Below are 24,722 nucleotides of genomic sequence, written 5' to 3'. Positions count from 1 at the left end.
GTTTATCAGGTTTCTCTTTCACTCATTCTTCGCCATGGGGAGGCGGAATGGATTATTTTGTCCGCAACTGCGCAGACGTCATGTGGCCACTCCCGCACTCTTCTCACTCAACTCGCTCATTCTCTCACACTATTTCAATAAATCTTTTCAAATCTTCAACATCAATACTTTAAACCATTGCGCTTCCTACGGATTAATTATATTTCATGCAAGTGCCCGAATTCAGCTGCAAAAAAATAAAACGCGTAGTTAATTTTTTTCTTCAAAAACCTTCCCAAACACTGTGTGTTAAAAAACATTCTGAAAGCCCATTTTTCTAGCTAAATGGAAATTCTAAATTACCTACGCCACAAGGAAACATTGTGCTTTAATATTATGTAAAGAAAACACCTCTTAGTTTTATAGTTATGTAAAGGTGGTGTGATATGTTTTAGATGTCCAACCATCTTATCATCCATGTAGAAGAGTTACCCGAAAAGCTAACAAGACTATTGCCATGGAAATGGAAATATGTTTAAGGAAATATTTTTCAAATGTTTGTAAACAGTAAACAACATATAAAAAATCTTATAACTGTAAAATTAAAATACAAACAACCCTATAGCAAATTTAATTTCAATATGAAAAAGTCTACAATAATGTTTACAAGAAACGAAATTGCAATATCAATACAAAAATATCGCAATTTTGTTACATTGTTAATATATATATTATTTTTAATAAAGGCAATAAAAATGACATACTCAATATTTGGAATACAATAAATACCTTAAGCCCTACATAATTGCTGCGATATTCACAATAAATGCTTTTCTTAAATATAGTAATTAAAAAACATCGTAAATAAATTATGAACATACATATTATGGTGAAGGAAAGTGGACACTATCACACTGAAAAATCTTAGAGGGTAGTTTTCCTCATCTTATTTCTTTCTTTGCGTTTTTGGTCTTGTTCGTTAAAATATTTCATGTTCAAATACTTGATACGCATATACGTTCTTGCCCTGACAAAACAGTATATAACTTCTTCTGGATATTTATTTTCAGTAGTTCCGCAAATAATTTTAGTCATTGATTCAAAAATCCGCTCTTTTTTGCACAAATTGTTGCCATGAATATTATCAAAACACATTTCAGCGATCTTTATTAATTCAAAAAATTCATTAGTGGGACATTTTAAGTTACCCTTTGATTGTACATGTATCCAGCTATCGTCCTCCGAATTAAAATCCGTAGTGCCAAGGTCAGGATATTTATTTCTGAAACGGCGAGCTATATAGCCAGAAACATATTTCAGCCCTTCAAGAGAAATTTCGTCACTTGAAAGGGGCCTGGCCTCTAAATCTAAGTCTATTTCTTCCATGTCAGCAAGATCTATTTCATTTAAAGGTGATTTCTCTTGAAATGTCTTTGTAAAATACATTTCCTTGCACAAAAGTAGTTCTGTACTTTCATTCTGATAAGCACTGTCCTGTTCCATTTCATTTGACGAAAAATCACTTACCAAACACATTTCTTCTGTCTTCTCATCCGTGTTTTTCCGTTCAGCAAAAACTGCTGCAGAATGTTTTCACAATATGTAGTTTATAATTCTGTATTTAAAGTAAATGGGCGACAGATGCGTATTTTATTACATGCTTTATATTAGCTTCACCTGTATGTTTGTTTGTCTGTCCGTCTGTAACTCTTTCGACTAAGAGTGAGTGGCTCATCACTGTAAAATGTCCCACCAATTTCATCACGTTCGTTAGCCGAGCGGTCTAAGGCGCGCGACACTCGCTGTCCGCCATTCTCCGCCCCCACAGCCCCTTACCAGACATGGACAGAGTGCGCCTCTTCAAGGCGTACATTGTACCTATTTTGCTTTACTCCTCAGTAATATTTGCACATGTACCCGACACCCGTTTCCACCAAATAAAAACATGCTTCAATAAATTACTCAGAGCAACACTCGGGAAATACAAACATGTAACCAACATACAGCTCCATGCCCTCGCAGACACACAACCACCACACTCACTTGTAATACAATACGCAGACAGATTCTTTAAGAAAGCAGCACAACACCCGTCTACACTTGTACGAAACATCGGCAAACACAACATCACCAGACCTCACCCTCATAAACTCATCACAGAATACCACCCAGGCAGGCCACCCTGACTGGGCAGTTCTCAAGAATCTTAACATCGGTCAAGAAGATCAGTGCAGTGCAACGGACGCCCACCACAGTGCCGGTGCGACGCACTACCAATGAACGCCGCCCATAGCGACATTGCCAGAAATTAAGTGTATATATATTGAGTTATCTATCTACCTGTATGCTTTTATCTTTTCCTCCCTTTTCTCAAATTTAATTAATGTGTATAGTGTATATGAGTGAAGAATAAGTTCCATACCCCAAACATAGAGCCCCGGGGCTCCAGACAAAATCAAAGGTTTTAAACTTTTCCTTTGTATATACCGCTTATATTTTTCTGTTAACCTCTGTGAATTTTGTATATACCAGCAAAGTGTAACTTGTATTTAATAATCATGTATTTTAGGCAAAAGAGCACTGTGTGCTGGCGTGTCTTGTAAACCATTGTCAAATAACTGTGAAGTGTAAAAATGTATAATAAAAATCTTTTGAATTGAATTGAATTGAATTGAATTGACTTCTGAGACGTCATCTTTCGGATTCAGCGATCGTGGGTTCTACTCCCGGCCACGTCGAAAAAAAAAAAGTGTTTTTTTTTCTGGTAAATTCTAAGATTATATCCATACATCTAACTGTAAATGATTCGGAGAGACTTTACCATTTCTTTGTGACGTTGCAACTCCAAATAGTTATCTCAGATGGTAATAGGTAGTGTCGGTAACTCATTTCCCTATGATAATTATACATAAATATAGTTTAAAAAACTAAAAAAACATGCTTTTAAAGAATATCAAACTAAAAAGTTAAAAATAAATATAGTTTAAAAAACTAAAGAAACGTGCTTTTAAAGATTATCAAACTAAAAAGTTAAAAATAATTTTAAAATTTAATTTATGACAATAGTATATAAGCAATACTAGTATAAATGAGAAAAAAGCATGGGGCGCTTAATATACAAAAAATATGGCACAAAGCGCCTCAAGCTTTTTTCTCATTTATACTAGTATTGCTTATATACTATTGTCATAAATTAAGTTTTAAAATTATTTTTAACTTTTTAGTTTGATAATCTTTAAAAGCATGTTTCTTTAGTTTTTTAAACTATATTTATTGATGTTCCATGCCTCTAATATACGGACAGAGAAAAAACCACTCTAACACATCTTAGTTCAGTTTAACTGTTAACAAATATTTAGGTTAACAGGTCCTATACATATTTCCGAATGTTTTACTGACTGAGTTATACTGGACATTAATTAAATTGATCGCTGATATTTATACTTCTAAACGAAATTTTGAATTTATCATTTTATGCATTAAAAAGTGTAACGCAACACTACACACAGGTAGTGATGTCTAGTGCACTGCCCTATGCACATTAGTTAACAAAAAAATAAAATGAAATATTAATTACTGATAAATAATACCTTGATGTCGTGATACAAGTAACACATGCTTATCTGATATTTATCTCAATTAGAATACGAAATAGGAAGATAAAATAATTAACTGATTTTAAGACTGATTTATTACTTACACAGTACAGTGCATTTTGAAGACAAATGGGTCTTAAGAAGCGAAAATCGTACTCGATTAAAGGATGGTATGGTGTTCGGTATATTAAGGTTTCCCTCAAAGTAACGGTTTCAGAATGCTTTTAAGATATTAGTTACATCCCAACATAAGTTTAAAACATTTCTCTTAAGAGTGTGCTTCGTAGCATTAAAAAATGTGCCTTAATTATTTTGCAAATTTATCATTGTTATGGTGACGATGTCAGAGGTTTTCGTAATTTTTTTTTAGAAATATAGTACAGTATTAGCAACTACGTTAAGAACTGTTATTTTATTCACACAGAGAAAAGAAATACAAAATGCTAAAATTTGGCGTTTGTCTTTTTATATACTATATAGGTTTGTTATTATATGTGTGTTGTAACATGTATAAAAATGTTAAATATATTCAACAATATTTGGTAATTATATATATTAAGGCTAAGATCCTGAGTTTCTCCCGAGCGCGCAAAGAAAGAACACAACACACGTAGTTCCAAAATCCTCGATAGAGAGCACTAGCTGTACGGATGAGCTATGGTAGGATGAGGGGGGGTGGGGGTGGAGGAGTAGGAGGAAAGAGCGCGCTTTTCTTAGAATTCCTTATCGCCCAGCGGGGTGTCATGTTCTTCAACGAGCTGAGGGGGGTGGGGGAAGCCAGCCAACTGCCTGCCTCGGAGAGAAGTAAGATTTCCGCTCGGTTTTCTCTGTCAATTCTCCCCAGACTTCTTCGACCGCTCGACCTTCAGCGCGTAAGAGAATAAATACATATTACTATTTTCAGTACATTTGACATTTCAGTTATAAACCCGTAGGTAACCGTATGCAACCTTATGCAACCCAGCAGAATTATAATAAATATTAATTTTGTGCATACATATGCAAACAAATATAAAGAACACTTCACTTATACGATAAACATATTGTACATTTTACCGCGGTGGGTTGGTGGCGAAACTCTCAGATTTGGTCTCTTCTGCAAGTTATGCACACAGCTGACCACTACAATCAGTGAGGTTGGCCAGTAATGCAGTTTTCCTTCCCGTAAAAAAAGTATTGTTATATACTGTACGAAAAAGGGTTTGAGCTTTTATGGGTTTTCTTCCTTTACACATTTTGCCACAGATATATGATTGAACATCTAATTACGCGACTTTCTGTTGTAAAGTGATATTTTTGGGTATATGATTAAAATTTATAGTTTTCTGTACGACGATATAAAAATGACCTTTTTATACAATCAATTTATATTTGTAGTTGAATATATGTCCACAAAATATTGCCGCTTATTGCACTAATTTTAGTTGTTTGAATGTATTATGCATGTAAGTATGTATAGACGAGGATAGAGCTGAAGCATTTTTTGGTTTGCTTTTAGCCTACCTGCAGCTTGTGGCTTTCGATGACCCCTTCATTTTTATTTATCATGTATGATGTTTGAAATCTATGTCATTAGTTGCTCAATGACCCTGGCATTCGTCAAAAAAATTTCTTTTAAAAATACGTAATTAAAATTTACAAAATATGGTATCGTGTAGTAATTTATAATTGCAACATAAATATTGGCGGTCGCGTCTGACGAAATGGAGAGCACCTTCATGCTATCCCTACGGGTGACGTCAACCATCACCGGTAGTTCTCCTTGTAGGTATTTATGTACTGCAGGTCGGACAAGCATGAAATAACATATGTTGTAATTAATAATTAATATTTTTATAATAAAATTTAACTCTGAAAGGGTCACAGACCTTTACCACAAACCGCCTTCGCTACCCAGTCAGAAGTGTCTGAATGAACATATGTAGGGAGTAGGCTATTCGTCGTAGGCAACAAAATAATATTTCAGAGGTGGCTAGATAAAGTGATACGCGAAGAGTAGTAATTCTCCCCTTCCCAAACCGTTAAACAAAAAAAAAACAATTGACACGTTACCACATGCAAAACACTGCTTCAGATCTGGACCTGGATCAGGTAAGTAGAAAAAAGGCGTGCATAAATTACGACCACTGATGTAATACACGGAAATCAACCAGAGTCTAAGTGATTAGGAGCGAGGAATACTAGTACAATAAATATAAGTCATGGACGTAGTTTTATAGTAATTTATACTCACGTTTTAGAAATTGTAATTGCTGCATACCAAATTTACATTTTAAAATTGCATAATAAAGAAAAATTGAGAAAAAGTAAAAATTAGTAAGCTTAGTATATAATTAAATGTCTTTGGACAAATGAAAATAAAACAACTAGAGGACAAATTATTTATTAAATAGCAATGTATTAGACAAATTTTGTAGTAAAATAATTACACATCCATTGCAAATTAATGAGAAAAATTATATTTTTTCTTATATATACAAGTATCATTACATTACATTTTCCGCAACTGGTATACATAATTATGCTATGGGCCCTGTCATTATACATTGTCACTTTTTATCAAGAATATATAAGGGCATAAACGTATGAGACCGATTTCTCTGACGTCACGGCGGCCATTTTTAGTGTCAAAATTCCTCAAAAATGACTCAAAATTCCTTTTAAAAAAATTTCTAATTCGAGGGAAAAATTCCCGTTTGAGGAAAAATTTCCCGTTTTAGTCATCAAAAATGTCAACGGCTTGTAAATTCCTAAAAGCGGCTTAAATTCCTTAGCGTCAAGCCGCTCTAAACTGCCGAAGTCATGACCTTGTCAATTAGGATACCATCACCGCCATTGTGAATTATGTCGTAACTGTTGCAATTATCAGTACGCCTACTATTTTGAAAATACGTAATTTTTATGCTATAAAATCGGCAAAAAATTTAAAATTTATTAAATAATTTAATTAACAAAATTTAAATAAAAAATATTTAAACACACCGTTTTGCACATATCGTTACGGCCACCATCTTGGATTCCAGAACTGTTGCATGTTTCGTTATGCCCGCCATAATGGATGTGTATAACGCCATCATTTCACTTTTCTTTACGCCCGCCATCTTGAATTATAGATCTTTGCAATTTTTGTTACGGCCGCCATCTTGAAAAACAGTAATTATTGTCCAAAAAATGCATTAACGTTATTAAAATTTATAAAACATAACAATTTAAATAATATCACTTCGCCATCTTGGATTATGAGATCACTACCACCATCTTGAGAATCCGTATTTATTTTCAGATTTTAATAAGAAAAGATTCAATATTTATAAAAAATTTAATCAATATTTAATAAAGTATTATTTAAAAACGCACTTACAAAATGAAGTTCGGAGTCCTCGGTTCTAACCCGGTGAGTGCAAAAAATAAAAAAAATGGCGACCCATCCTTCCTCCATGTAAGCCGCCATCAGAATGACTTCCCACCACTAATGCTAAAGTGTATATATATGTATATATATATATGTATATATATATATATGTATATATATATATACATATATACATATATAAATAGCCCGCTAGTATGACGTCACGCCCACCATCTTGGATTACGACATCACAGTCGTCATCTTGTTTACGTTTGCTAGAGTGCGCTACAGCCAGTTAGTTTAATTTTTATACACACGATAATTGCAACAGTTACGAGATAATTCAAAATTGCGGTGATGTCATCCTAATTGTCAAGGTCATGACCTCGACGGCTTAGAACGGCTTGACGCTAAGAATTTAAGCCACTTTTAGGAATTTTAAAGCCGTTGACAGTTTTGATAACTAAAACGAGAAATTTTCCCTCAAAACGGGAATTTTTCCCTCCAAATATGAATTTTTTTTGGGGAATTTTGACACCAAATATTGCCACCGTAACGCCAGATCAATAGGTCATTGACCCCATCCTCAATCCTCAGCCTGAAGCCAGGGCTCGGAGCAACCAAACTATAATACTACTACTAACATGTTTATTTAGGCCGATCCGAACTAAAGTTATGTAGTTATGAGCTTGCAACCTTGCGTACTTCACTTGCCCTTGACGAATCTGGACAGGTTCAATGTTTGCCCTCTTCACGTGGTAATATCTAGCCAAAAAGGATGTTTACATTTTATTTTTGCACACAATTTTTATTGAGAAAAATGTTTTTAGCCGAAAATAGTCATATAACACTTAATTACTGTCCCGCGAATTTATGGCAATTTAATTTATTATTTTACCTACGTTTTGTAGTTACCAACGGTAGGCTGTGCATGTGCATGTAATTGTTTAAACTTATTTGTAAACGTGTATAAATAATGTTTTCATCAAATTTATAATAAAAATTATTAATGTTTTTTAAGAGTTCTTAAATTTTTAAAATCAAATATAACCTAAAATCGTTTTTCAAAATGGTGACGTTTTTTCAACTGGAAGTACGTGAGAAGTACACAGATTTATTTACTTGCGTACTTGAATTTACTTAACTTTCAGTTATGCAGCCCTTGTGATTTCACTTCCAGGGACAAGTACGTATAGTATTATATACTTCAGGCGAATACGGACACGGCCTTACAAACTTCAATATATCTAGAAGAATTAATTTAATTTAATAGAGTTTAAAATTGATTTTATGAAACACGAAAGCTATTATAAGTTTAAATCCACTGCGGAAACACTTGCTAAGGCAGTATTTTTTGTGGTTCTCTGCAAGTGTATTTTTTGGTTGTTTCTGGATCGATAATGAAGTTTTTTTTCCATGTTGTTTTGATATATAAAGTGGATACAAAGATAAAAATATAAGGAACAGGATGAATCTTAACGATTTAAATAGTTTTCGGTAGTGACTGAAGTGGTTTATTCATTTAAATACTTACTGTTCATTTTTTTTGTTTAACTTGGATTTGTTTATAACTCTAAAAATTAATGCCGCAACTAATAGAGTGATTATAAAAAATGCTGTTCGTATGCAAATGTAATGGCATGAATTTGCTAGCCTTTAAATCATTGAAATAAAAGTGATCTTTTTTTTATAGAGTTGGGTAGATTTCGGAGAAAGACTTCCTATTGTAGCAGTTACCACTGTGTGACTTCCGGAAAATTTCTACAAAGTTTTTCGTTACATAGTTTAGTGTCCCCAAAATCATCATCTCAAAACATTATATATGCATATATATAACATACATAAAATTTTATGAACACGATAACTACGTAATTTTGCACGAAACATTTCCAAATTAATGAAGAAAAAAAACAATGAGAAATCTTGGTCGAGTTTGTTAATGGAAAATATCTGACCAATGGGGCAGAAATGGGGAAGGTTTATTTTTTTAAATAGGACAATTGCTATAACCCGCGCATCCGTATGAAGAGTTATTATATATCTCGTTTAATTTATACCAAAAACCTTTTGTCAAAATAACTGCAAGGTTAAATAAAAATGGCTCAGAGGACAAAAGAATTTCTTAACTTCCTTAGCAGGCACGCCATCAAATCAGTTCAAATTGTTTGTAAACTTTAGATGTGTTCTAGAAAATGTTTATAAAACTATTTTTGATAAGTCTAAACATTGTTGCAGGGAGTTCAAACGATTAGAATTGAAAAACAAACAAAAATTATAACATTCTTGCCACATAAAATATAAAATACATTCTTATTTTCTGCAAACTTAATAAATAGTCTCTACAACTTTAGTCTGAAATAATACTTTATACAACCAACCAATACTGTAAGGGATTGTAAAAAAAACAGTGGCTAAAGAATAGAACATTTCTTAATTACCATTCACTACCAAATATGATACAATTTAACGAAAATCTTCTAAATAGTATCTAAAACGTTTCTCTGAAACAAACATTCGTACATTTGAGATTTTTTTTTTTTTTTTTTTTTTTTGTTGGCGTCATCCGCAAAGCTAATGAGATACACATTTTTACTGATTCTTCCGCAACATTCACGTATTCAATAATAGGTTTGGACAATGCTTTCTTGGGCAACCCCGATATTTGTTGTTTGGATATCAGAATTGACAATGTGGACCTAATCATTCAGGCTGAGCAGAATGGGTACTATATGCTTCATGTCATTAAGATAAAACTGAAATAATTTGTGTGTTTTTAAACTATTCCCAGTTAAAATAATGTTTTTTATTCAACATTATATTTTGATTAATCGTGTCAAATCGTGTTAGATGCGTTACAAAAAATTCCTATCGATTCATCATCAATTGCCTTGTATCGGTATCTTTTATAACAAAAATCAGCAAAAGCTGTTTCAGTGCTTCTAGCTGTTGTAAATTTGATAGTATTTTGTAATTTTCATACATATAATTTCAACACATTGTTCAAATATTATTGCAAAACAAGACATAACTGCTATCAGACGTTAATTTTATATATTTGATTTATTACCTTTCTCATGCAGAGAAATAGTTATTGCAATTTGAAGATATTATGGAAAGATTCCAGTAGTAAAATATGACTTTATTATAGGAAATAAAGGAACGTATATACCATTAGAAAACCAACCAACTAAAAAAAATAATAATTATAAAAATTAAAAAATACTTTACTACACATAAATCACAAATTTTAAATTGCCAAAATTACAATAACATTCAAAATATTGCGTGACCTGATACCTACAGAGCGGACCATGGGGCGAAAGAGGACGCGTGTTGTTGTAAAAAGTAAAATAAAGAAAAGACATTTAATAGGTCACGTTTGATCCACGCAATATGACTATAATCATAAAAACAATAAATCTTGTCTCAATAAAAGTTTACAATTAAAGTTCTACAGAGTTTCGTTAAATCATATCTGTGCAATATTAGGATATAGATGTTTCATTGCTCAATATAGTTCGAAGGAAATGGAAGAGTTTTCAATTGGCTTATTTCTATTTTCAAAACACAACGACTTACTGTCACCAAAACAAGTTTTGAAGTCGAAAGTTTAAAATAAATTTTATTCCCTACAGAAATCCTCTGCGATAGTTGGGACATCTAGCGGGCAAACTCTAAACTCATCGTGCCTGACGTCTAGCGGCGTAAAGCTGAACTAACACATCATTCGTCCATTTCACGAGCTACACGCGTCCGTTACATGACAAGTTTTAAACTAAAATTATTTAAATTCTGTACGTAATGTTTCAGTTTTGGGCTACAGGAATTGTAAAGGATACTCAATTTGATTTGTATGTAAAATAAAGACCGTGTACAGTTCTTATAAATATGAAATACGTCGTTTTAAAAATTTCTTAATTACAATTTAGTAACAAATAATTTTTTGATAAAATTTTTTCTACCACAATTGCAAAAATCAAAGCTTGATCTTATAATGCTGTAATTTACAATTTTTTTACCGACAGTGCTATTCGTGGGATAAATAATTTCCGTCGTGCTTGCAAAACTATGGATCTCGGCCTTAAAAAACTTTTATGTACGCGACTTGAAACTACGTGAAAGGTTTTCAGTCTATAAAGGCCTATTCTATGTTTTTTTTTAATTATTAATTCTTATGCAAACAATTAATAAAATTGGAAGTTTCTTACATTGTCAGTATATGCATAGCATTACAGTTATTCCAAACAATTCTCTACCAGTGTTTACCTAAGGTTTGCATGTTACATTGGTTCTTCTACTAATACACGTATATTACAAGAGGTTTGTAATAGATTAAATGAGGTAAGTAAGAATTCGTTTTTATAAACGTTGTGTATGAAATTATAAATTTTGAGATGTATAATAACAAAAAGAAGTGCGTTCCGAAGACATATGTCGGTAGTGTTACCCACTGAAACATTATTCCCACTTCAACTCTCTGTAAAAATAAAAGTATGGGGTTGAATGCGTCAAAAGGGGTAAATAAATAAAATTTGAGGCTTCTTCCTTATTTCATACTCTAGTGTCCTCCACTTACAATTGCAAACAAAAATTTTTCCTCGATGTTGTAATTTACTCTGCGTAATCACAAAAAATTTTGGCAGTAAATAAGTATTCAATTTTTAAAAATGAAAGCATTCATGTTTCGAAAAAAATATTAAAGCGATGTGGGGAAAAATGTTTATAGATACTCCAGTAAAATTTTCAGTTTGATTGTTTTGATAGTTTCGGAGCTGTTGCGAGTTTAGTTTGGAGGATTCTCGGCCGCGCGAGGCGAGTTTGGATCTTTTTCATTTTCTTCCAGCGTAGGAAGCCGATACCCGGCTTCACCTCGCATCCTCTGCTGGCCTTCCCTTGTCCTCTCCAGATGTATTACTGTATATTAGCTCCATGAGCGCGACCTTGACAGTCCCTTCGTTTCTTCGGTCTCCTCTCGTCATCCCTCTACACCCCATTCTTCCCCCTCCCCACCCGCAGGCTGCGGCCCGCCGAGAGTTTTACACGCAGCACTAGAACTGTCACTCCAGAGGGCATGTTTTGAGTCGGATCGTATCAAAAACAAAAGGATATGAAAATATATACATAACTCAATAGTGTTCTGCCAATTATGTTTTAATTTTCATTTAAATTTATTCTTTAAATCGCTCCTGAAGTAGTCCAGCAGTGATCAATGGAAATTGTCAATATTAAACTGTAATTTTGACGATGAAAATTTTTCTTCTTACTTTTATATGTGCAGAAACCTATTCGTACACTCGTTTCTTGAACTATACTTAAGTTTAACATAATTATGTGTTTTCTAAATAATTCTGGCTTGGAATAAAAATAAATGCATTTAAAATGACATAACTCAGTAAAAAAAAGTTTATTAAAAATATCCTAGGTATATTATGTCTTAAAAAGAAGCATCAAAAATAAATATGTACAGTTAAATTAGTTTTGTCGTAATATTTTCCATGCACCAATCGCCTTAAGTTGTACAACTCCTAATGACTATTAGAACCTTTTATATGTATTACCCGCAACATGCAGGGGACGAGTGTCAGATAATCGGGTTGGCAATATGTGTATCACATTACCTGACACTTGCCAGTCGGCGATGCTGATTAGTGTTTGCTTCATGTTACAGTTATCACAGATACGGCGACAACAAGGCTTTGCTCTGAGTGTCGTTTTCCTCTGATATATCTCTGGGGAAGGGAGGTGAAAAGTAGGCTGAAATTTTTATTTGTTAGTTTCAGTCAGATTAATTTACAATGACCTCTCGTGATCGTGAATTTGGTAGGAAATATGATGCTGGCAGTTCCAAACGGAAAAAAAAAAAAATTGAAAAACGCAAAGAACTTGAAAAAAAATTAAGTGGTTCTTTAACAAAATATTTAAAGACTGATAAAATTACTGGAGATAAGGAACAGTTGTGCGTTCAATATTCAATACCATAAACAGAAGTTAAAGACATAAAAATACCCAGTAGCCAAAGTGAATCTCCCCTGAAAAACAATCAAGTGTTGTGTTCCGAGTGTATGTCTGCATCATCTGAACATCTGTGCGTGCGAGATTCAACGATGGCAGAGGAAGAAGTTACTATCGCTGCAGAGGTAGGACTCAGTAGCCACAGTGATACACCTTTCGGAAGCAACGATATGATGTATCCTGAGTCGACGTCATCATCATCTGCACATGTGCCATTAGAGGATAACGATGCGGACTTCGACATCCATGAGGAAATCGATACCTTACCTACCAATGTAACTGTGAGTGACCCTTTTTTATGGCCTAAACAATTAAGTGTCTTACAAATAACTAGTATAGTTAAAAACGGCCCCGTGAGGGTATACAAGAAATCTTACCCCAAAAATGAAAGTGGTCGACATTTCACAGACACACATAATATAAAAACACTTATAAATGGTGAAGAGCAAGATAGGCGATGGTTAGTTTATTCCGAGTCAAAAGATGCTGTTTACTGTTTTGCATGTCGTTTATTCTCTCTAAGACCTAATCCCAACAGTGCCTTTGGATCTAATGAAGGTATAAGTGACTGAGAACATCTATCCGAAGTGCTCAAGTCTCACGAAAAGAGCAAGTGTCACAAATAATGCATGGTAAAATGGCTTAGTTTAATAAAACGGCCTTTCTTGTGAAAAAATTATTGATTCACAAACCCAGGCTTAGATTCGTGTTGAACAACAACGCTGGAGAGATATTTTAGAAAGGCTATTAGCCATCGTACAGTTTTTGGCTACTCATAACTTGGCTTTCAGAGGGCATTAAGAGAGGTTGTCCAATTCGAATAACAGTGGAATTTTTTTGGATTTGGTTAATTTGATTGCACGATTTGACCCAACATTGCGAGAGCACTTGCACCAAACTATAAACAAGACAGTTGCCAGAAACCACTACCTGAGTAAAACTATTCAGAATGAATTCATCGACATAATGGCCAATCATGTTAGAGCTAAAATAATAGATAAAGTATTAAAGAATAAGTACTTTGCAATCATTTTGGACTGCACTCGAGATATAGCTCGGATTGAACAATTGTCAATAATTATAAGAATAACAAACCAAGACACTGCAGAAATTGAGGAAGATTTTGTATAATGTGTAGCTGTAGAAAAAACTACTGGTGAAAAGCTGGCCGATTACATAATAAACAAATTGGAGGAGTTAGGCTTGTCCATTGTCAACTGTAGGGGTCAAGGCTATGACAATGGTGCTAACATGCGTGGGGAAAAGAGCGGTGTACAAAGAAGGCTACTCAACATTAATCCTATTGTATTCTTTGTACTGTGTGGAAGCCACAGCTGGAACTTAGTATTGGGAGACGCTGCTTCATCTTGTGCTCAAGCGCAGACATTTTTTTGGTCTTTTGCAAAGACTGGACACAGTTTTCTCTTGCTCAAGTGAACGATGGGGTATTCTGAAGTCGCATGTAAACATTTCTTCAAACCTCTTTCCGAAACCAGATGGGAGTGCAGAATTGAATCTGTAAAAGCTGTGAGGTATCAGCTAAGCAATGTTTGTGATGCTTTGTCAAGTCTTCGTAAGAGTAACACAGACTCTGGTTTAATAAGTGAGTGTCAATCGTTAGAAAACGAAATTACTACATACGAGTTTGTTGCATCTCTTGTGGTGTTGTACGATATTCTTGTCAAAATAAACACCATCAGTAAGGTATGGCAAAACGTAAATGTGCATTTAGGTGTGGCAGTTAAGTACTTAGAAACATTTGTCAAGTGGTTAGATGAATATCGCCTGAGTGGCTTCAATACGGCATTGGTAACAGCAAGAGAAGTAGCAGAAGAAGTTGGCATCAATAGCGTGTTTAAGAACAGCAGAAGACGGCGTAAAAAGAAAACGTTCTTCTATGAAAGATAAGATGAAGCTCCCGAGCTTCCACCTGAAGATAATTTCAAAATAAACTATTTTCTGGTGGTAGTAGATGCAATACGAATGAGCTGTCAGCCAAGATTTGCAGCTTTGAAGACCTATAAAAGCAAATTTGGCTTTATGTATCAAATGAAGGGCCTACAGAACATGAGTGATGAAGATCTGATGAATAATTGTCAAGAGCTACAAATTTCATTGAGCGCCGGAGATAAAAGTGATATTGACGCTGTGGAACTCTATGAGGAATTGAAAATGTTGGCCCGTGTCTACGATGGAGAACAAGACGATGTATTTTCAGTTCTTAAGTACATTGTACAAAATAGCTTGATAGATGTATACCCAAACATTTTTGTAGCATTGAGAATAATATGTACAATTCCTGTGACAGTAGCATCTGCAGAAAGGAGTTTCTCCAAGTTAAAGCTTATTAAGACTTATATAAGAAACTCCATGACACAAGATCGACTATCATCTTTAGCACTCCTCTCCATAGAAAACGAGTTGGCAAACAGTCTAGATTACACTGATATCATAGAAGACGTCAGCCGGAAAAAATGTCACAGGGTTACATTTTAATGAAGTGCAGTAACAGCAAAAAGTCACAAGAGCTTGTCTTGTGAGATGAGTTGGTGTTGTAATATTTTGGCTTGAAATGTTGTTGTTGGGTTTTTCCCCTAAAACCATTTATTTTCATAAGTGAGGGAAAAAAATTCAACCATGTGATTTTTGTACCAAATTAATTTTACGACTAATTTACATAATTATATAGCTTTAACAACTAACCCTCATTTAATGTGGCATATATTTGAGTATTTGTACAAAAACAATTCAAATTTATTTTCGTTTTTTTTATTTTTCTTCTTTGTATAATTTTATTTTATGTGAAAAAATTTGGTATGTATGTATGTATGTAAATGAAAAAAAAGAGAAAATATTATTGTTTATTTGTTTTTGCTTTTGATTTTTTATAATTTGTTTATGATTTCACTTTTAAAAATATTCACAGCTTTTATAGACTTATAAAATGACCAGATTTCACCAGAATTAAATTGTATGCATTAATAAATCTATCCCAATTACAATTTCCACGAAAGAAAATTTATTTACCATCGTCGAAATTTAGGTTCCATGTAGGCTCAAAAGTTTAATTTTCTAATTTTCCGGGAGAGTGACCACAAATCCCTCTTTCCCAAGTGGTATTCCATACTCCAGTCTGATTAGAAACCCCCCCCCCCCTTCTCACCGAGATACAAGGGCCCCGCTGAAATAAATTGTCCAGGGCCCCGCAGAGTCTAGGTCCGCCACTGGTTGTTCCAATCGAGTGGAAGAGAGATGCGACGCAAGCGTACAATGAGTGTAACGGGACACATCGTAGTGAGACAATGTGCGTTACGGGACACTTTTTCGTGCGTGCAACCGGCGTTCATCGATTTATTAGACGTCACGTCAAAAAATAATATTTTTTAAATATAATTATAAACTTCAAAGTTATAAGCATATTTAAAAATTAAAAACGACGATTTCCTAAAGGGCAATAGTAAAAAATTCAATATATCATCGCAAGATTTCCAATGACGCAAACTTAGATTTCCAAAAAGTTAAAAAATTTCGTAGTTCGTTTCGTTTAGATATATAAGCATTTTTAGTAATTATAAGTATAGATATTCGTAAGGCGTCTAAGGCTGCCGTTGAAAGATGATGAATACAACCAACCCCATTAAAATTAATAATGTAGTTAATTTCAATTGTTACTATTGTTACACTTCCATTTCTATTTTGTACTTATCTCTATGTATTAGGCCAATATTTGTGCTCCATGATACGTTTTTATTCAAGGTGTGTGTGTGTGTGTGTGTGTGTGCATGTATATTTGGCGTTACATAGTCAGTGAATCAGTGTTGAGCGTAACTATGTAAAGGATTTCACTGTGCTCATATCCAACAATGCATAGTTATGAATCCTAGGTAGTTTTCTCCAATTGTAGACAATTTTACAAATTCATTCGGCACACATATACCTATTAACTTCACATCATCTTTGAATGCCATCAATAAAATATCACGTAAATCTATTTCCCGCCCCTCGCAAATAATCAACATAACAGTAATCTTCCTATTCTTAGTCGTTGAAAGCATCTTATTAATCTTGTTAATCTTTTTTATCATTCCAATTTTGAAGTATAAGTATATTATATATAATTCATTAGCTTAATGAGTCATACATACATAGAGACTGGAAAAATTCGCGAATTCACATTAGCATACGTAAAATCGGGGTTTTAGTCAAATTCAAACCAGTTTACCTTATTTGTAGTTATGTGAATGGCCCACAGTTTATACGTATAAGCCAATCAGAACTCATCACTCAAATGAGTACCTTGTCGACAAATCTTTCTTAATGACATGTGAACATGTGACATTAGCCCAAGTGAGTAAAATATTGTATAGATTTTTTTCAAGGTAGTTGAATCATCTTGATTTTTCCAGTCTAAACAGCAAAGAGGATATCACTCATTTTCCCTTGAGAGTAGGCTACAGTATCAGTAATATTCTCACCAGCCCAATGATGTTTATGTAAAAATGAGTGGAAGAAAATCAACAAAATGCTGAAACGTTATTCTGAGTTCAGAATTTTTTTAATATAGATTTCGGTAGACATCCAGGAGGATAAAAGAAGGGAAAAAAAAGTGTAATTTTTACAGCAGTAACCATGGAAAATATGTTTTCATTTGTTTTTAGTTTGATGAATATTGGGTGTTTGAGAAGTGTTCCATTTGAGCAATGTTTCGTGTAAATGTTGAATAACCAGCTGCTGGTATGCGCAGTTTCCCTGAGGAGCAGTCCCAGCGGTCACAGTTGCCGAGCGCACACTTCAAGGTCTCGTCTTGCGCAACGGACAGGACTGCCATCGTAGTAGCACGCCTTCACTCGCAGTCCTGGCCTCGTCACGCCCAGTGCACGGATGGTTCATCGAGAAGCCACGGTCATGCGATATTATTATTTACAGCAAAAAAAATTGGTTGTCTGTAAAGTCAGTTTACGGACGATAGTTTAACGTGACAACGTTATAACAAAACATTGATGAATTGATTGCATACTTTTATGAATAAAATTGAATCATTTTTATTGAATTATCACTATTTTGTATGGATACAAAGGAGTGAAATAAAATCTACTATTTAATTGATAAATTTACTTTTATTTGCACTCATTAATTCAAATATGTTTATTACTTTAACGAACAGATTATTTTAACTATAACTTTTATACATGTTTTCTATTTAACTTCTTGCAATCTGTGTTATTCTGTTAAGGATAGGACGATGATAGGAAAAGCAGGAAACTAATGGGAGTGTTTCAAGTTTAATGTGCATCGAAAAAGTCAAATCAATGGTTGTTCCAATCGAGTGGAAGAGAGATAGATGCGGCGCAAGCGTACAATGAGCGTAACGGAACACAGCGAAACGGGACAATGTGCGTTACGGGACACTTTTTTGTGCGTGCAGCCGGCGTTCATCAATTTATTAGACGTTGTCACGTCAAAATGTTTCGTTTCATTGGAAATATACTGTAACTTCTTGGTACTTTCTTTTGGCCTGAAGCCCTGAATATATATATATATATATATATATATATATATATATATATATATATATATATATATATAGGACATGACGTAGCTATTATCTGACATAGCACGCACGATCTCTTACGGCGCGTGCCCACTGGACACTGGAGCGTGGCGCGGCGAGGAGAAGAGAGGGGAAGCGACAGGGTTGTCCATACACTGCCGCGAAGATTAGAGGCGACCAAAGATCTCGTTTTGCGCCACTGCGTAGGGGAAAGTAAGAGCATAGAGTGCACCTTAAGATAAAAGCTACAATTTCGTTATATAATGCCTAGAGACCTGAAAAATTCGCCGGTTCATTTCGTGTTATGCTAAAATTCAAATAATTATACCTTATTGCTGCTTCTGCCATTGGTCCACTGTTAATCTGGAGGACTGAGGGCCAATATTAGAGACCCTCACTCATTGAAGTGTCGAATCACAGGCCACCCAGTCGAGACGACTCACAAGTCAGCAGCCAATGAACAGTTGGCATTTGCCCGAGTGTGTAGAGGATATTGGAGGTCATTGAACCCGCGAATTTTTCCGGTCTCTAATAATGCCATATTGAGCTGTAATTGCAGTTGTGCACACTTCACTTTATTGATATTACTCATATAAACAACTTGAAAGCATTTTACCATTAGTACTGCAGTTGATGTACAAAAATTACACTTACCACAATGAGTAATTTTACCCGCAATTTAGGGTAAAATGACACATTTATTTGGGCAATATGAAGCACTACGAAAAATTGGGAGGAAGCCTTTAAATTAAGAAAACATTATATTTATCATGATAAAATAATATGTAATGGATTAAATACATAATATATCAAAGTAGACATCAAAATTAATATAATGATTATTGATACTAAAAAAAACTTAAATTTAGTAGGAAAGTTTTTTAAGACATCATCTACATGGCCTATTCAAGAGACGTACAAGCTTACCAACCTCCCCCCCCCCCCCCCCCTCAAGAAAAAGGAGCCAGTAAGATAAACATTCTGCAGGCACAAACAAAACTCATTAAATATTATCAAACAGGTGATTTTTTACATTTTTGTTCTACTATCGATGAAAACACGCCCATCAAAAAGAAGTATCGAATATCAACTGACATCCCTCCCCCTTGCCGACTGAGAGAAGGTAATTTTGAATCGCCCTTCCCCCTTACAGAAAACTCATTTATCAACGGTCCTGCTATGTAACTTATTATTTATCAAAGCTGGTATGAATACTGATATACGCTTGAACTACGTTCTCATTGGACCACATGTAGTTTTGACACGTCCCGAAGGTCAAAAATAAACATAACAAGTTTAAAATTACCCAGTTACGTGCAATTCGGCTGGAAGTTAAAATGTGTCAGCAGCCAACGGATAGCAGACACCGACGTCTGGTCCCAGAAAATACCGCGAATTTGGCAGGCGTCTACTTGTCAACAGACGGAAAGCCGTTTACCTAAAACTAGGGACACCTGTATTTCGCGATTTCATTTCACGTCAAGGTATTTCACAAAACACTGTTGCTTTTTCTAAGAGCCATGGCAAATTGTGAGGGTGCAGCAGTACGATGACCACATTCTCATTGGCCCCCTTCAAGAGCGGGACGACACCTCTCACCGACCTCAGCCAATAACCACAGGAGAAAAGCTACAGTATTTTGTGAAACACCTTGACACGAAATGTATTCGCGAAATACAGGTGTCCCTACCTAAAACAAACGTGAGCTATTCTTTCAGTACTTACCGGAATATGTAACATCTAACCTCTGCAACGAGCAATTCAGCTACGTCGACTATAGAATCATTCCATTTGTCGAACGAAATGTTAAACTATATAATGAAACGGCTCCGATGAAACAGAAAAAGACTTGAAATAATTACTAAACTGCGACTTTGGACCTGATTTTTGTCAAGGAGTTTTATTAAAATTACTACCCATCTTGTTAAAATTCACTTAAAAGTTAATATTGTAACGTTCCCTTTGACTTTGCGAAAGTATTCATGAATAAATGGTGAGTTATGAATAGGTTGTCTTGTTCATATGGTATTTTCCTATTCTTTAATTTTGAGACCACTTTTGTTAGGGGTTGTTCTCACTTGCACATAGCTTCAGATTCGTTCTCTCCCTATTCCAGCAAAGAGCTTTGTTTTTTCTTAATTTCTGCGCCTTTTATACTTGTTATTGCGTAGATTGGAGGTTGGTGGGAACGATCCAACCGGGATTCGAACCCAGCACCCTTCAGTATATATAATTTGGATCCTAGTACTATGTTGATGGTTAGACTAAATTAATTTGTGAATAATCAAGTTAGTATAATAGGATTTTTTCTGCTTACAAAGATACATTTTTTGCTCAAAAAGCACTATTCAATAATATGTAAATCCACTCTTATATCACGAATTATTTCCGCTCCAGAATACACTTAACTGTTCTTCAAGCCACTTTACTGCACTTAAAGGGTGTTGTCGTGTGGAAAGGTTTTTCAGAACTGTGTTGCATATGACTGATTCACACTGCAACATTTTGTTTATTTCTGGTTCAAGTTTTACAAGGCGTTATATACCAAGAACTGTGGACCAATCTTCAGTGTAAAGCGATGTATAAAAAATTGAAGCCTTTTTCGCTACCAAGTGACTCTACGATATCCTCGCGATATATTTGACGAACAGGTTATACTTCATGATCCTGTACCTCCTCGAGAACGTGTGCGCTTTCCATTGGCTGGTAGAATGTATCGTGGCATACGATAGTTAGAGAGACCCAGAAAATTTCACGGATTAATTACGTTTCAGGCTAAAATTCATATTACTATTAATACTCTATATATATATGATTTTCTACTGGCTGATTTTTTTACTGTAGAAACTCCAATTCTTTGGAGTGAGTCGATTTGAATCGACTATTATATTGCAAGCTGGTAGTTGACTGGCCCACAGTTGTAGAGGGGCGTGTTAGAAAACGTTAGATCCATTCGTTAAAGCAAGGCAAAGGTATACATGTTTGCAGTCTACCTTAGAACAAAAATAATCCGTGAAATTACCTGGTCTATAACGATAGCTCTATTACTAGTTTTCCACAAAGGAGACCTGGAACTGTCTTTTAGTTCTGCTGACTAAGTATACCGCAAAATAATAGGGTCTCTCTTTACCAACTAAATGCGATTCAGAGATATAGAGGTGATAGGTGTGTATGAGTGTTCTCAGTTTAGATGCTCAATATAATAACGCAATTTTGCCGCTAAATCATTCCCTTCATAAAATAGGTAGAGCCCGGACGAACTAGCGCAATCATTTAGCGTCAGTATGACTTTCAAACACTTGAATCTACTAGTGCATATTTTATTGGTCCACTACTCATGCGGGAACCCCCATTCCAGTAAAAAAAAATATCCCCCACCCGAGACTCAAACCAGTTTCACAGCCAATGAACATATAGTAGAAACCACCAGAGATATAATATATCCACTCTCTAGGGACACGCATGGATGAGTCTAGAGCTGTGAATTTTTCGCGAAACGATTTAGACACGAACTGTGTAAGTTTTGTGATTGGTTGAGTTTGTTTTGGATGCATGTCTGCTGTCGACACATGAATCATAGAAATTCTGCGTGGAAGCAAACATGTCCTGAGTGGCCCGGTTAAATAAGGCGATGGCTTATCTTTAGAGCCACGGAATTTTCGCGGATTCATTTAGTCGCAAGCTAGAATGCAAACATCCACACTGTCGCACTGTGTTCATGATTGGCCCGCAGTTGTTTGGACACGCCCCTCTACGACCGTGAGCCAACGATGTCCAGCTAGGAGAGAAGTAAGCGAATCAGGTAGTGCCAAATAACAAGGATAAAAATGTTCTCGCAAAGAAATCAACCAATGGGAAAGTAAACATGGGTCGAGCACACCTATAACTTTGAATTCTATCCTGAGGCCAGAGGAATCCGCGAAATTTCCGGGACTCTCCTTATCTTGCAGACGGTTATCTTGCTGACGGTCGCCAATAACAAGGATGGTGGCGCAGGCATATCTTAGTGCAGTCTAATCCACGCTCAGAGGCACGGAAATTTTGCGGATTTAATTGGTCCCAAGCTAACATGCAAATCTTCATACTCTGGCAATGCATTCGTGATTAGTAGAGATCGGAAAAATTTCGCCTCTTCATTTCGCGATAGGCTAAAATTGAAATACATGCACGTTTAAACTACTTTTCCTATTGGTTCAATGTTTCATCTGGACGACCCCGAACCAATGAGGAAGCCTCAACCAAAGAACCATCGATTAACGGCAAACCACTTGAGGCGACTCACAAGTCAGCAGCCAATGAACTAGCGTTATTTGCCCGAGTGTACAGAAAACTGCGTAGTCTATCCTGAAGGTCATCGGAATCGCGAATGTTTCCCAGTCCCTAATGATTGGACCGCAGTTGTTTGGACACGCCCCTCTACGACTGTGAGCAGCTAGGAGAGTGTAAGCGAATCAGGTACTGCCGATTAATGAGAGTAAAAGGTTTCTCACTTAGAAATCAGTAGAGACCGGAAAAATTCGCGATTTCAAATCCCTAAAGGATAGACTCCATGATCCTCTATGCACTCGTGTAAATTAAGTCTGCTGATTGATTACCGACTCGTAACACCTTTTGACTGGAATGATCGTGATTCGCTAATTCTTCTGTGAAAGATTTTTCATTGGCCCAGAGTCCTTCAGATAAACTGTGGCCTTATCACTGAAGCAAAATAATGTCAAAAGTATTTGGTCTCTATCCTATCGCGAAATGAATCCGCGAGTTTTACAGGTCTCTAGAAATCAGTAAATGTAAAAGCAAACGTTGGTAAAGCAAACTTAAGGCTTAGAATTTTAGATTGACAGCCAAACTAATTAGCGAAATTTCCGGGTCTCTACCCACGGACGAGCAGAAAGAGCTGGACGAAGGTGCAGTACCTGGCAGTGGTCAGGATCTCCGGCAGGGCTGTTGCGTGGCTGACGGCATCGTGCCTCGACCCCCCTCGGACCCGGGAGAGGCGCGGCAGAGCAGCTGGGAGCGTGCGGCCGGGCTACTGGCGGGGCGGGCGACAGCTGCGGGATGTGTGTCAGCGGGCCGCGGGGAGGGGAGGGGCAGCACTGCAGCCAACCTCCGCGAGAACAACACAGATCACGCCACGCAAGACGCACGGCTCAATTAAAAAATATATATTAATCGCTATTCTACAAAATAAACCTTTGGGATCTAGTTGACAAAATATTTAACTACAAATCAACAAGATCCTAAATTCCGGTAAACTTGAAGAGGAACTCAAATTTGACTACCTGAGCAAGCTTGCCATATGAAGTTTGATTCATTCTTGCCTAAAGTTTAATTCTGATAAAAATGATTCTGACTTACACCCGATCCGCTGGAATGTACATGAAGTGCAGCATGTGCTGCTCGTTCAGCATGTGTAGACTGCGCTGCGTGTTTATCATGTTCAGCATGTCCAGCATGTTTTATGTATCCAGTAAATCCATTGTGTCAAGCATGTACAACAGGTCCAGCATGCCCAATATAACTAGGATGTCTAACTGTTCAGGATATCCAGCATATCCAGCGCATCCAGGTAGTCCAGCATATCTAGCGTGTCCAAATGTCCAGCATTTCTAGCGTATCCAGCATTTCCAGGATGTCTAGAGTGTCCACGATGTCCAGTACGTTTAGCATTTCCAGTTTGTCCCGAATATCTATCATGTCCAACAAATCCAGCAAGTCTAGCGGGTCCAGGATGTCCAGCAAAAACAGTGTGTCAGGATGGCCAAAATATCTAGCATGTCCAGCATGTCGAGCATGTCTAGCAGGTTAAGGATACCCAAAATGGCATGCAGGATGTCCAGCATATAAAGTGTGTCAGTAAGTCCAGCGTATCTAGCACGACCAGGACTACCAGCATGTATAGCATGTCCAGCATGTCCAACATGTCCAGCATGTCCAGCATGTCCAGCATGTCCAGCATGTCAAGAGTATCCAGAATGTCCAGTATGAAGAGCGTGTTTAGGATGTCTGCATGTCTAGTATGTCCAACATGTCCAGCATGTCTTACATGACCAGAATGGACAGCATGTCTAACACTTCCAGCATATCCAGCAAGTACAGGATATCCAAAATGTCAAGGATGTTTAGACTGTCTAGCATGTCCAGAATTTCCAGATGATCTAGCATGTCCAGCATGTTTAATGTGTCCTGGATGTCCAGTATATCTAGTATGTCCAGGTTGTCTAGCATGTGTAGC

The 24,722-nt window shown here is 35.9% G+C and overlaps 1 protein-coding gene across 1 annotated transcript in view; it reads right to left on the bottom strand.

Moving 5' to 3' along the window:
* The window catches only part of LOC134541733 (uncharacterized), a 108,173-nt gene extending 84,631 nt beyond the window's left edge, over window positions 1–23,542 (bottom strand). Inside the window, exon 1 of the mRNA XM_063385381.1 lies at window positions 23,404–23,542. The gene's annotated coding sequence lies outside the window, so the exon portion shown is untranslated. The remainder of the gene's footprint in view (window positions 1–23,403) is intronic.
* Window positions 23,543–24,722: the final 1,180 nt, after the last annotated feature.

The sequence above is a fragment of the Bacillus rossius genome (genome assembly GCF_032445375.1).
Source record: "Bacillus rossius redtenbacheri isolate Brsri chromosome 4 unlocalized genomic scaffold, Brsri_v3 Brsri_v3_scf4_1, whole genome shotgun sequence".
Lineage (NCBI taxonomy): Eukaryota > Metazoa > Arthropoda > Insecta > Phasmatodea > Bacillidae > Bacillus > Bacillus rossius.
Note: the sequence above shows the minus strand (reverse complement) of the source record. Positions and strands in the feature narration are given on the sequence as shown.